The sequence below is a fragment of the Linepithema humile genome, chromosome 5, assembly GCF_040581485.1.
Source record: "Linepithema humile isolate Giens D197 chromosome 5, Lhum_UNIL_v1.0, whole genome shotgun sequence".
NCBI lineage: Eukaryota > Metazoa > Arthropoda > Insecta > Hymenoptera > Formicidae > Linepithema > Linepithema humile.
The window spans coordinates 16249190-16261402 of NC_090132.1; the positions used below are offsets into that span (position 1 = coordinate 16249190).

Here is a 12213-nt window from a genome sequence, read left to right on the forward strand (position 1 = left end):
CGATGCACTTGGTGGAGCCGAGTCATTCATCTTACTCCCACTGACGATGTTGACCATTTTTTGTTTACAGATATTGGATAAGTGACAGCGCGACATAGTAGGACCGTATAAAGATGTAGAGGCATATTGCGGACAGAAGGCGGAGCGTGCGTCAATATCGTTCGTGTCCGGGTGCGAGTGGGGGCATTAATTAGGGTGGAACAATAGAGAACGAGAATTTTTACCAGGGTCGCATAGCGCACGAGAGGTCGGAGCGTGGGAGTAGTATCGTCGTCGATGCTTGGGCCCCGGCAAAATCGAACAGAAACCGCCGGTCTCGCGTGTGCGAGAGATAATTTTCGCGTCAAAAGACGAAAACCGAGCAAACTCGTTTAACTCAATACAATTTTTATTGTTTTTTTTTTCTTGGCAGTTTTCCTTTTTTTTAATAAATATGAATTTATTTATATTGGTTTACGTAATATGTTCGAGTGATGCGCCTCATCTTCAGTGCAACTTGACTGACGGACTCTTTGATCAATTTAAAGTGGATTTTTATATTCGATATATTTGAAAAATTTTCTAAATGTGCAATACATCCCTTACTTGATAGTTATATCTGCAATAGCTATTATAGAAAGTTAGTTATACAATTATAGGCTTATTCACACGATTCTTTAGCGATTCTTAATTACATTCAATGCGACAATTCAAATACAAGAAAACTTGATGATCGTGAGAAAAACGATGAGATAGTAATACGTCTTACGTAAAATTTACAAGTGCATTTGTGTGTATTAACACTTGTGTTCGATGCGTGAGAGTGCTCGCGTGATATATCAGCTTATACGCGAAATGTTACGTACATTGAGATTTCTAATAATAATTTACGTAAGCAGTTACGCAACGTCTACACATTGTGGCTCACGCGCCCACGTGAAGTCTCTGCCACGCGAAATTTAACGTATCATTTGTTGATCTTTTCTTAGAGAACGTAATGATCCTAAAAGTGTTTCAGACAAATCAAAGCAAGAGAAAATAGATTTTGACCTTTTATAAAAAATAAAAATTTCTTAATTTCATCCAAGTTGACTCAGAAAACATTCTGAGAACATGTATTGCAAATATTTGCACAAAGAGTATTAAATATTCAATTTTTATCTTTATTAATTCGTTAATAAATCTCTAAGTGCAGCAATTGTTAAACATATAAAAATTTAAATTTATATTTAGTTAAATCACTCTTGTACAAAATTATTTTATTTTCTTCTGTCTATAAAACACGTTGTAAAAAATTATTATCAGTTCTAAAAATAAAAATGGCTTAGAGCAAACTGACTGATAATTGCCATTAATCAATTTTTATCGATACTTTCGCACTTCTACATTTGTTGATTGCAAATTTACTAATAAATACTATTCTACGAATATTTTTAAGGCATGAGCTCTTGCCCAGTGTCACGAATATCAATTGAAATAGCAATGTGCAATATAAACAAAAGATAACTATTTCATTTCTTCGAATTTAACGGATATCGAGGCTGTGCTTTGTCTTAAGGGCAAGGACATCGAGGAATAAAGGGCCTGGGGGACGATGCGTGGCCTTACCAAGGCATCAGCCCCTATAGGGAGTGTTCGAAGGGCCCGAGGATTCCCCCTTGCCGTTCGCGGCGGCGAACATCACGCGCGCACACCATAGAAATGCATTCGTAGGCATATACGCATGCATGCACGTTTCCCCATAGGCTCAACACGCTCGCGCTTAGCCTTACGCACTGCTGCACGTACATCGGTTATCGGGGAAGCATGATCTCCGCTTCGCTCCTTTAGCGTCTCCTTTATTCCTTTTTGGACCGAGGCCGAAGCCTGACTGCGGTCCAACTGTGCACGGGACGCATAAACAACGAGCATCCTCGAGAAGCGCGCAGACGGCGGATGCGGAAAGCAAAGCGCCGAAAACGGTAGAAGTTTGTAAAAAATAGCAAATCGATTTTTATCATACAATAAGCTGCGTTTGTTATCTAGCCAGTCGTTGAAAGAGATACAAGCAAATCAGCGAATAAATAAAATATGAAATTATTCATTCGAATCACAGAGCTTTGTTCTCACTCTTATCCTAAATTTTCCTGCTTCCACGAGAAGTAAAAAAAATAAAAGAACATTTTGAAGGGTTTGATTCTTTAAATGTTCCTTTACTTTTTGACTTTTCCTAATAAATTAATTCTCAATATATATATCGTGAATTTTATTAAGATTTTAATACTTCCATTAAGCTAACAAAAATTCATTCAAATTTAGAGACATAAGAATATGATTGCAATTGTTCCATTTCGTAAATTTTACTTTTAATATTTCATTATTAATCACAACAAACGTTTGCATATTTAAAAGAGCGCAAAGGACTTGGTATGTTCTTCAAGTTATATCATTCTTGAAACTATATCGTCGTCGCACGTGTCAGAACGTATTACGTCACCATATGCATACACGCATTATTAGGGTTGCAGGACGTGTCACGCTTCTTCCCTACCTGATTCATGCGTATGCTACATATGTAACGTAGATGTACGCGGCGCGTCTCTGCTCATTCGCGCGGCACGTCGCACGCGTCGGGCACATTCGCAATAATGCTTGGTAAATGCTGAAGTGCTGAACAAAGAAAAAACATGCGGCTCAACAGGAGAGCACGAGGCGCGAGGGGTTGAACGATAGGCCTATATACGGGAGAGTTTCTTTCATTGACCCTATTTTAGGGGATAGTTTAACTCTCTTTCTCTCTCGAGGGAGAGTGAAACGTATTTCTTAAGTGGAATACCAATGTAAACGGCCGCTGCGGAAAACTGAATCAATATATTCCCACTTCTGTCTCTCCTGCTTTTATTAAGATCTATTCCCGTGGTTGGTAAAATCAGTTTGACGGATTTTGTACTGACTTAAAATACGATACAATGTAATATCTTAAATATTTTCTTTAACACTGTCGATTATTTCTTTTTTATTTTCATGCTTATTTTATCCGTAATATTGTATTTAGCACCTTCAGTTTATATGAAACTATTTTTAACATAGTTTTCTATTTTTAATTTTAAACATAAGCAATTAAGGAAGAAAGCTATTATATCAGTTGCACTGAATAATGTCGACGTGTAAAAGACGGAGAAAATGACAAATGTATTCCTACGTCTAGACATCGGGTAAATTAGTGGATCGTGAGCCAGCATTATTTTATCTACCTTGTTACTAAAGCATTTACAATTTTCTATTTGGGTTGCTTATTGCAATAGCAAGTTTATTTTAAGAGAGAATAATTTTAGATAAAAACTCGGGGAAAATGTTAAAAATGATAAAAAATGTTATATCACTTTCTAAGTGAGTACTATGAAATTGTAACAGAAATATATCACCGTTATTAATAGTAAACTCAATTTAATAAATTAATAAATTTAATGCAAGTGGTCGAGAAGCTTTTTAAAAATTTCAATATTTAATAGAGATGGAAATGAACGATTAAGTGATATTCTACACAAACCTAGAGAGATTAACAACGATGCTCGAGGATTAGGACTAGAGAGCGTGAGGGAAGTCTGAGATACAAGGAACTACACACTATATAATACACGCACACACTCCTACATATGTATGTGCGGATACGATACGTGAGAAGAATTTCAGGTATGTAGATTAGAAGGCGGATTAGGAGTAGCGCGTGCGCCATGAACCAGCATCCGCAATTTATCCGACGGTTGTTGGTAAATCACGGTTTAGAATCAACCGGGGAACAGACTAGTCGAGAAGGTAGTCTGAGGAGCTAAGCGAGCTTAGGCCAGCGCGGTAGAGAATGTCTAAATGCTATACCTGCCGCGCGACGCGATGCGACGGGTCTCCATATGTGGATACGATACCGCCCCTCACGGAGAGATCACGGCTAACGGCGTGTACACAGCTAATCAATTTCACAATCATCTCCACTTTGCAAAGAATTAATTTCGTTCTATTAAAAATTTTTTTTCATTTGAAACGCAACATAAAAGTAATCGTACGTGCATGATAATGAATAATAAAATATATAATATTTTAATATGATAGATAATAAATTTTAAACCAGAGATAATTACGGAGAAGCAATGCACAGTTTTATTCTCGCGCGAATGTCATAGCTGCATTGTAATAGCTGCAACCGAAAAAAAGGTTCTAGAAGATTTGTAAGAACTGTGGGTTAATCACGAATTTTTTAGCAGTTTAGTAGGTAAATTTCTTTTTATTAAGCTAGAAGATGTTTGAGAAAATTTCTAATGTCTATATGCACGTTGCGTGTTCAAATTTTTAAATTTATTGTATATTAATCCGGATTATAGCTGGCCGATTACTTTTTCATTCACAATAGTAATTATCACTTTAGTGAAGTCTAACATAGATCGGAATATGTCTATTCTATTTTCTCTGTATAACTCATCAGTAAAAAAATGTATGTATAAAAATTGAAGATAATAAATATTGTTTTCTGTCAATTGTAGCTAAAATTTATATAATTAAAAATTAGCATATAATTAAAGAATCATGCAATAATCGTTTAAGATAATTTAAAAAAAAGCTTAAAAAAATCAATATAAATTTTATTCTTTCAATTTTAACAATAATTTTTTAAAGTTAAAGAAGAATAAATTGCAAAATATTATTTTAATAAATTCTTCAAGTAATTAAAAAAAAGTGATTGGAGGCGCCGGGCATCGATCCCGGTACCTCTCGCATGCTAAGCGAGCGCTCTACCATCTGAGCTACGCCCCCAATACGTAGTTGAGGTATTCTCAGCTCCTCACGAGAGACTTTGAGATTAACACGTGTAATCATTTATTGTAACATAGGTGTGATGAGAATTAAATTATAACATGAAATGCAAAAACTATTGATTTAATTGTGTTTAAGTGTGCTAATATTAAAGATTGTGTTATTGTGATAAATTAATTTTATTAATTAAATATTTTTGTTCAACCTTTTTTGTATCGCATCTTTATAGTATGTTTATAGATAGCAGAATGTCGTTAATAAAATACCATTTTGTGTCTAAAAATTTCTTAAAAAAATAAAACACATCTCGTTAATAAAACCTAAATGATAGTTTAATATTCGCATGAGTGAAATTCATCTGAATAATTAATAATTGTAAAAATTAGCACAAAAACTGATATTGTATTTATCAAAATGAAAGCGGCATGTTTTAGTGGCAGAGTATTAGCTTTGCAGTGAGATTCCCATCTGTTTCATATCATATGCATGGCATGTGTTAAATTAAAATCTTGACACAAATGTACAGTGGATATACCGTATAGTAGGCAGATGTAGTATCATGACCTATCTTACGTTCATTCATAAATAATGTGCATGCCAAAGTGTTGTATATACCATAAAGATGCTTATTTCGGAACAAGTATGTATGTGCGTGAACACGTGCAACACGTGCAACACGTGCGACACAGTATTTCGCGGCACAGAGATATAAATTTGATTAATTTTTTTCAAGGCGCTTTCTTTTCAACGTAATCTAATAGATATTCTCTTTTCCTTTTGAAAGTTTAAACATTAATCCTGCTGTTTCGGTTTCTTTAATTTAAAACTTATCATTTCATATACAAAATAAAATTCTATAATGTTGCTCCCAATATATTCAAATTTTACAACTTGGTTTATCTTTTCTCTTTTAGGGTTCATTCTAAACTTCATTAATCAAGCCTGAAATTAAGATCTTGTCAAAGTAAACTTTAGAACTCTATTAAAAATTAAGATTTTACTATATATATCTTTTAACGTCCTTCAAGTTTGAAAAATCGAACGTATATATTTAACGTCCACATGTAGCACAGATTTTACTATCGTAATTAAAGTTTCTAAAATATATACATAATAATATACATATAGAGATGATATGTGTGTACATATTATATAGAATGCGGTATTTGCCCTAATTCAATCCGATATGCTATAACGGAAGAATAGGAGCCCCGGAGAAGCGGGCGAGCAGAAAGAGGAAGTCATTCGATCAGGACCGCAGAGCTCGTCGATTTCGCATTGATCGCCGATGGTCGATGTCGTTTCGCGGTGTACGCGTTACGTGCGACACGTTCTACGATAACCATAAGCGCGTCCAACGAATGTGGACGCGCTCATTGGATTCCGAGCGAGATAGCATTACGCAGCGAAAAGAGACAAAAGTACCGATGCGATTGCGAGAGACGGAGAGCGGGGAAAGCCGGAGGGAGGGAGAGAGTGAGAGGTCCTGCCAACCTCCATCGTAGTATGGTAGCCTGCTACATCAGGCAGCCTCTTTTCCGATAATTTGCCACTCATTAACATAAAACCGGGCCACACGGTGAGTGGAGAATAGCGGACGGCGGACGGTAAACGTCGAGCAACGAAAAGCGCATTTACGAGAAGAGCGGACACTGCGTCTTGTTGCTCCTGCGCGCGAGTGAGATCTAAATTTTATTAAACTGTAAGTAAATTTGCCCGACCAGTTGTTCCAAGATAAATTTTCAAATAATTAGCAAACGCGTAGAGATCTGTGATTGATAAAATCACCATCTGCTAGTTATAGAAACGTCATCAGCAACGCTAGGAACATCTCAAAATATTTGAGACAAATATGATTCATTTCTTCAGAATTAACGTCATTGTAGCACTGCCCACATTTCGCTTTTTGCGCGCCCTTTAATTTTTTCTTCTCTTTAAAAGATAAAAAAAATATTTAATAATTAGATTTATTAGATAAATTAGATTATTTAGATTATTAGATTATTAGATTTATTAGATAAAAAAATAAGATATTAATATTTTTGATCTTCTACTGTGAAATTCTTCTCTTCTCTCCCTAAAAAAATCTGACAGTAAATATGCTAATCAAAGAATATTTATATAACAAAATTAATAAAGACACATCATGTCGCGTATGTTTATGTTTTGACTTTCGATATATGAGGGGGTGTAATCTATACCAGAGATGGAAATTAGTTGCAACTTTCGGCTCGATTTTTTGATTGACGCCCGCTGTCCCCTCCTTGCCGCTCGCATTCTAGTAACGAGTCACCAAACACGCTAACAACTAAGGTGCGCGATACTCAGCTTCAGGAATGTCCATAACACAAATGCAACAAGATAATAAATATGAAACAATTATTAACGCGTTCTTCAACAATAGTATCTCAGGTGATGTGGAAATCTATATTTATCCCATATTTATTATCTTGTTGCATTTGTGATATGGACTGAGGCTGAGTATCGCGCACTTTGGTTATGAGCGTTGTTAGCGCGTTTGGTGACTTGTTGTTAGCATGCGAGCAAGGAAAAGACAGGAGGCGTCAATCAGAAAATTGAGCCGAAAGTTGCAATTAATTCCCATCTCTGACGTCTATCAAGTTGGCAGAACAAGGTTGTCGAAATTAAAAAACAATAACATAAGAATTAGGTGCTTTTTAGGTGCTAATTAGGTGCCCTATTTAAAAATTAGGTGCTCTTCTTGTTTTCCAGAAATTTAAATTATGCAGTTGTACTGCCAGCTTAACGTAAGCTAGCAGCGCACTCAACTAATATCGCTGAAGGAAGAACCCAAAATAAACCAAAAGGATTCAATAATTAGGTGCTTTTTAAGTGCTTTTGAATGACAAAGCTCACGGAGTCGTACCTCCACCCCTTCGTCCAAAAACAGCCCTCAACGATATTGGTACCAAGAGAAAAGTGCTATAAATAATTGGAATAAAAAATTAATTCATATACAAAAAATAGGTATTAATTAAGTGCTTTATAAATATACCACCAGCGAATAAAGTGCTCCACCCCTTAGTCAAAAATCCACCCTTGAGGCTGGTGATGCTAAGAGAGAAGTACTTTAAATAATGGCATAAAAAATTTATAAAATACGCAATAACTACGCGTGAATTAGGTGCTTTTAAGATATACCACTCGCGAATTAAGTGCTCCAACCTTAAGTTTACTAATATTTTTAAGGGTTTAATGGTTAGGGTTTTATGACAAGAAATGATAGATAAGCCTTCAAAATAAAAAACCATTAAAAAACATTTTTGATTTAAAAAAATTCACGATGTAGATTTTCTCTAACTTCATGAGATTCATATAAAGGTGAGAAGAAATGTGGATAGGTAGAAAAAATGTTTGAACGAGACTTTTGAATTTTTTTAAATCAAAAATGTTTTTTAATGGTTTTTTATTTTGATTACATTAATTTTGTAAGCTAGTATGAGGAGCATACTGTGGTGTGGGTTTTCAACTAAAGATTGGAGCATTTAATTCGCGAGTGGTATATCTCAAAAGCACCTAATTCTCGCGTAGTTATTGCGTATTTTATAAATTTTTTATGCCATTATTTAAAGTACTTCACTCTTAGCCAACCTCAAGGGTGGATTTTTGACTAAGGGGTAGAGCACTTTATTCGCTAGTGGCATATTTATAAAGCACTTAATTAATACCTATTTTTTGTATATGAATTAATTTTTTATTCCAATTATTTATAGCACTTTTCTCTTGGTACCAATATCGTTGAGGGCTGTTTTTGGACGAAGGGGTGGAGGTACGACTCCGTGAGCTTTGTCATTCAAAAGCACTTAAAAAGCACCTAATTATTGAACTCTTTTGGTTTATTTTGGGTTCTTCTTTTAGCGATATTAGTTGGGTGCGCTGCTAGCTTACGTTAAACTGACAGTACAACTGCATAATTTAAATTTCCGGAAAACGGGAAGAGCACCTAATTTTTAAATAGGGCACCTAATTAGCACCTAAAAAGCACCTAATTCTTATGTTATTGTTTTTTAATTTCGACAATCTTGTTCTGCCAACTTGATAGACGTCCATCTCTGATCTATACAATGTATAGATTACATTTATGCACTCAGTTAATTTTAAAAACACTTGACTTACACCACTATGGTTCTCTCCCTCCCCCCCTCTCTCACACCCTCTCATATAATCCTAAAATACCATACCATACGCGGGTGTCTATTAATAGTTATGTTTATTGTATTTTAAGCGATTAGTGACATATATCTTTGACTTATATTTTTATATTATCGTTAATTGTATACGCTAACATATTATGATATCAATTAATAAGTAATTTGTTTAAAAAAATTCTACTGTGTGTGATTTTCAGAAAGAAAGTCTATAGCAACGCGAAGGATTAATAAACCTCTTAATATGAACAGAAAATAAAAAATGTGAATAATATAAAAATAAATTAAATAATATAATAAAATTTCTTTCTTTTTCCAAATAAAATGGAGAGAACTCAAGTTGGATTTCGGCTCCGAGGAACAGAATTTACAAGCGTAATTTAGGGACGCCGAAAAGCGTCGAAATTATCGACGTTCGCGTTTGTAAAGGAATCTCTGGTATGTCGACTACGCATAGTTGGCTCGAGTTTGCAACTGGTTCGTAATAAAGCGACTACCATCGTACTCTGGAGCGAAGTATCTGCGCGCGTAAACAGTTTCCGTTGAACCAACGAGACGAAATTGTTACTTCGTAATCAGCATCCGGGAGTATCGACGACCGCATCAACTTCTGTTCCAACTTGCGAAACATCGAGCATCGCTCGCGCTTTTCTCGGAATCAATTGAGAGGAAACTTTGTACACGATCGTACTCGTGCGATTGAAAATCGTACCAAGTATTCAAAGATCGTGGAAAATCGCAGGCGATATGACGCCTGGTTTTAATTTAGTTAAATACACGATTATAATGACGAAGTCAACCTAGTAATGATTAAATTCCGTGCTTTCATCGAAACACAAAGCCATCACTGTGTAACTTTAATTAAACTGGAAACATGGTTGAGCGATTATTAACAACCCGAGCTTTGTCGACTTGACAGTTTGATTTGCTTTACGATATTAAACAAAAATTACATTAAAATTAACTTTTGCTCAGAGACAACGAACTAATAAGTTAAATAATTATTTCACTGGCGCGTAAAATATAGAAAAGATTACGGGTGACGGATGATTGGTTTACGGCTGACCCGACTATTTCGACGGCTAAACTTCAAGCGCCGGCAAGACCACAAACTTCCGTTATTTATAGGCCAACCTGAGTCTCTTCTGGGGTGCATTCACCGCACGATCAGAGCTAGATTCCAGTGTTTATTACGATATACCAGAGACGCGCGTATTATTACGCTACGCGAAGAAATTCGCGCAACCGAATTTATTCACGCATGTGTGTCGTATATCGACGCTGACGAAATTAAACCTTTGGATACCGTTCCAAAAGCGACACTCGATATTTCGACCTGAATTTCACAGGGCAGTTAACAAACTATCGTTGTGAGCCGTGAGAGTTCTGTCTGTAAAATTCGCGTCGCGATATAGTTATTGTGATTTTTTTCGGGACATTCTACCTAAAGAAAGGTATTTATTCTCTTTTATAAGGTATTGTAAAACAATTTTATTGCTAAAATATTTGATTAATTTTTTAGAAATTTTGTCAATCTCGATGTGTCACGTTTTATTTAAAAGCGCAAATTTCGGTAATGATGACGTTATCTGTGCTTCGTTGGAAAAGCTTTTTCTAGATAGATGACGGAGACGTGTATAAATATAAGCCAGCGTCACGAGATAAATACACACGACATTTTTGCAAATTGTATGCTTTTCGTTATACTGGTGTTTGCTAATTTTATTTGTATTTATGGAATTTTACTACAATATAAAACAATCACATTACAGTGTTCACTTTTATGCATTGTATCGTAAAGTCAAAAGTCATCATAGCTGATAAATTATTCATACTGTTAATACGAAGTGTAAATTATGTAAAGGACACTATTGTTTGATAGTAATTTTGTTATGCGGAAGGTAAAACAATAACAACGCTGTTAAACGATATGATCATGACGGATTATTATATTGGCCTCGAAGGAAGCTAGGGAGTGTTACTACCGTTTATGACACTCGTAGAGGATATGACACTGAATTTAACTCGCTAATAATCTCCGGCCATGGTTGAAACGAACGCAAACATATTGTTTTGTACAAAACGCTTGTAGCGTGTCAATCTGATCCTAATTTCATTTTTTAATGTCCGAATTGCATTTTATAAGATCGCTGAGCAGTATTAATATTCATGTGGTTCTTCAAGAACGAATAATAAAAGAGGCAATAAGAATCAGAAGCGCGGATGCTGGGATGCAAGCAAAAGATGTATTATAAATGAATACATAAAAATTACAAATTTTATAGAATATTTAAAAAAAATATTCCAAAAAATTTTATAATTTGTGTGTTAATTTATGATATTTTTTGTGTTCCAGCATTCGTGTTTCTGATTTATATTGCTCTTTACTTATTTATTAATATTTTTTTATATTTCTTTAAGATTATATTTATCACATTACATTTATTCTGTAAAAGGAGAATTTTAAAAAGAAGAGTTGTCGACTAAACTTTGTTTTGATTAAGAGGGAGACTTTAATCGATAGTTAAAAGCACAAACTAACTGTAAGCTACACTGCTTATTCCGGCAGGAAATTGAAGGAATCCATTTTATTTTAGCGGCGCGTAGGTTGCCTGATTTATATTTTATTCAAAAGGGGTAAAGAATTCTATTTGTTCGTGAGACACTATCCATTTGCAAACAAAGACAATCACCTACGTGTGAAGAAACGTAACTAGCAACGGCACGATATCTTTGGTATCTGCAAAGTTCTCAGGAAGTGAAACTCGTGCTATTTCAGGAATTACGTTGAATACGCTAACACAATGATTGTTATCCTTATTGTTACTATTATCATTATATCATTTTCTACTATTATACCATTTTTTCATCGCGGTGTTATCTAATTGCCAATTAACAGTCTCAGTAATCACGTTTATATACGAGTTACGTCAAGTTCTATCAATGATAATTCGATTACTTTGATGCCACGCGATAGATCGTGCATATAAGATTCATAGATCAGAGATGGGAATTAGTTGCAACTTTCGGCTTGATTTTCTGATTGACGCCTCTTGCCTCCTCCTTGCTGCTCGCATGCTAACAACGAGTCAACAAACGCGCTAACAACGCTTATAACTAAGGTATTCAGTTTCAGAAATGTCCATATCACAAATGCAACAAGATAATAAATATGGGATAAATATAGATTTCCACATCACCTATGAGGCACTATTGTTGAAGAACGCGTTAATAATAGTACCTCATAGATGATGTGGAAATCTATTGTCTCATATTTATT

General features: G+C 35.1%; 1 protein-coding gene and 1 non-coding gene across 4 annotated transcripts in view; both read right to left on the reverse strand.

The window, feature by feature from the left end:
- Positions 1-12213, reverse strand: part of LOC105669417 (xaa-Pro aminopeptidase ApepP) — a 31399-nt gene that overhangs the window by 16766 nt on the left and 2420 nt on the right. The window lies entirely within an intron of this gene.
- TRNAA-AGC (transfer RNA alanine (anticodon AGC)) lies at positions 4692-4764 on the reverse strand. Its single transcript has one exon. It is a non-coding gene; the product is annotated as a tRNA-Ala (tRNA).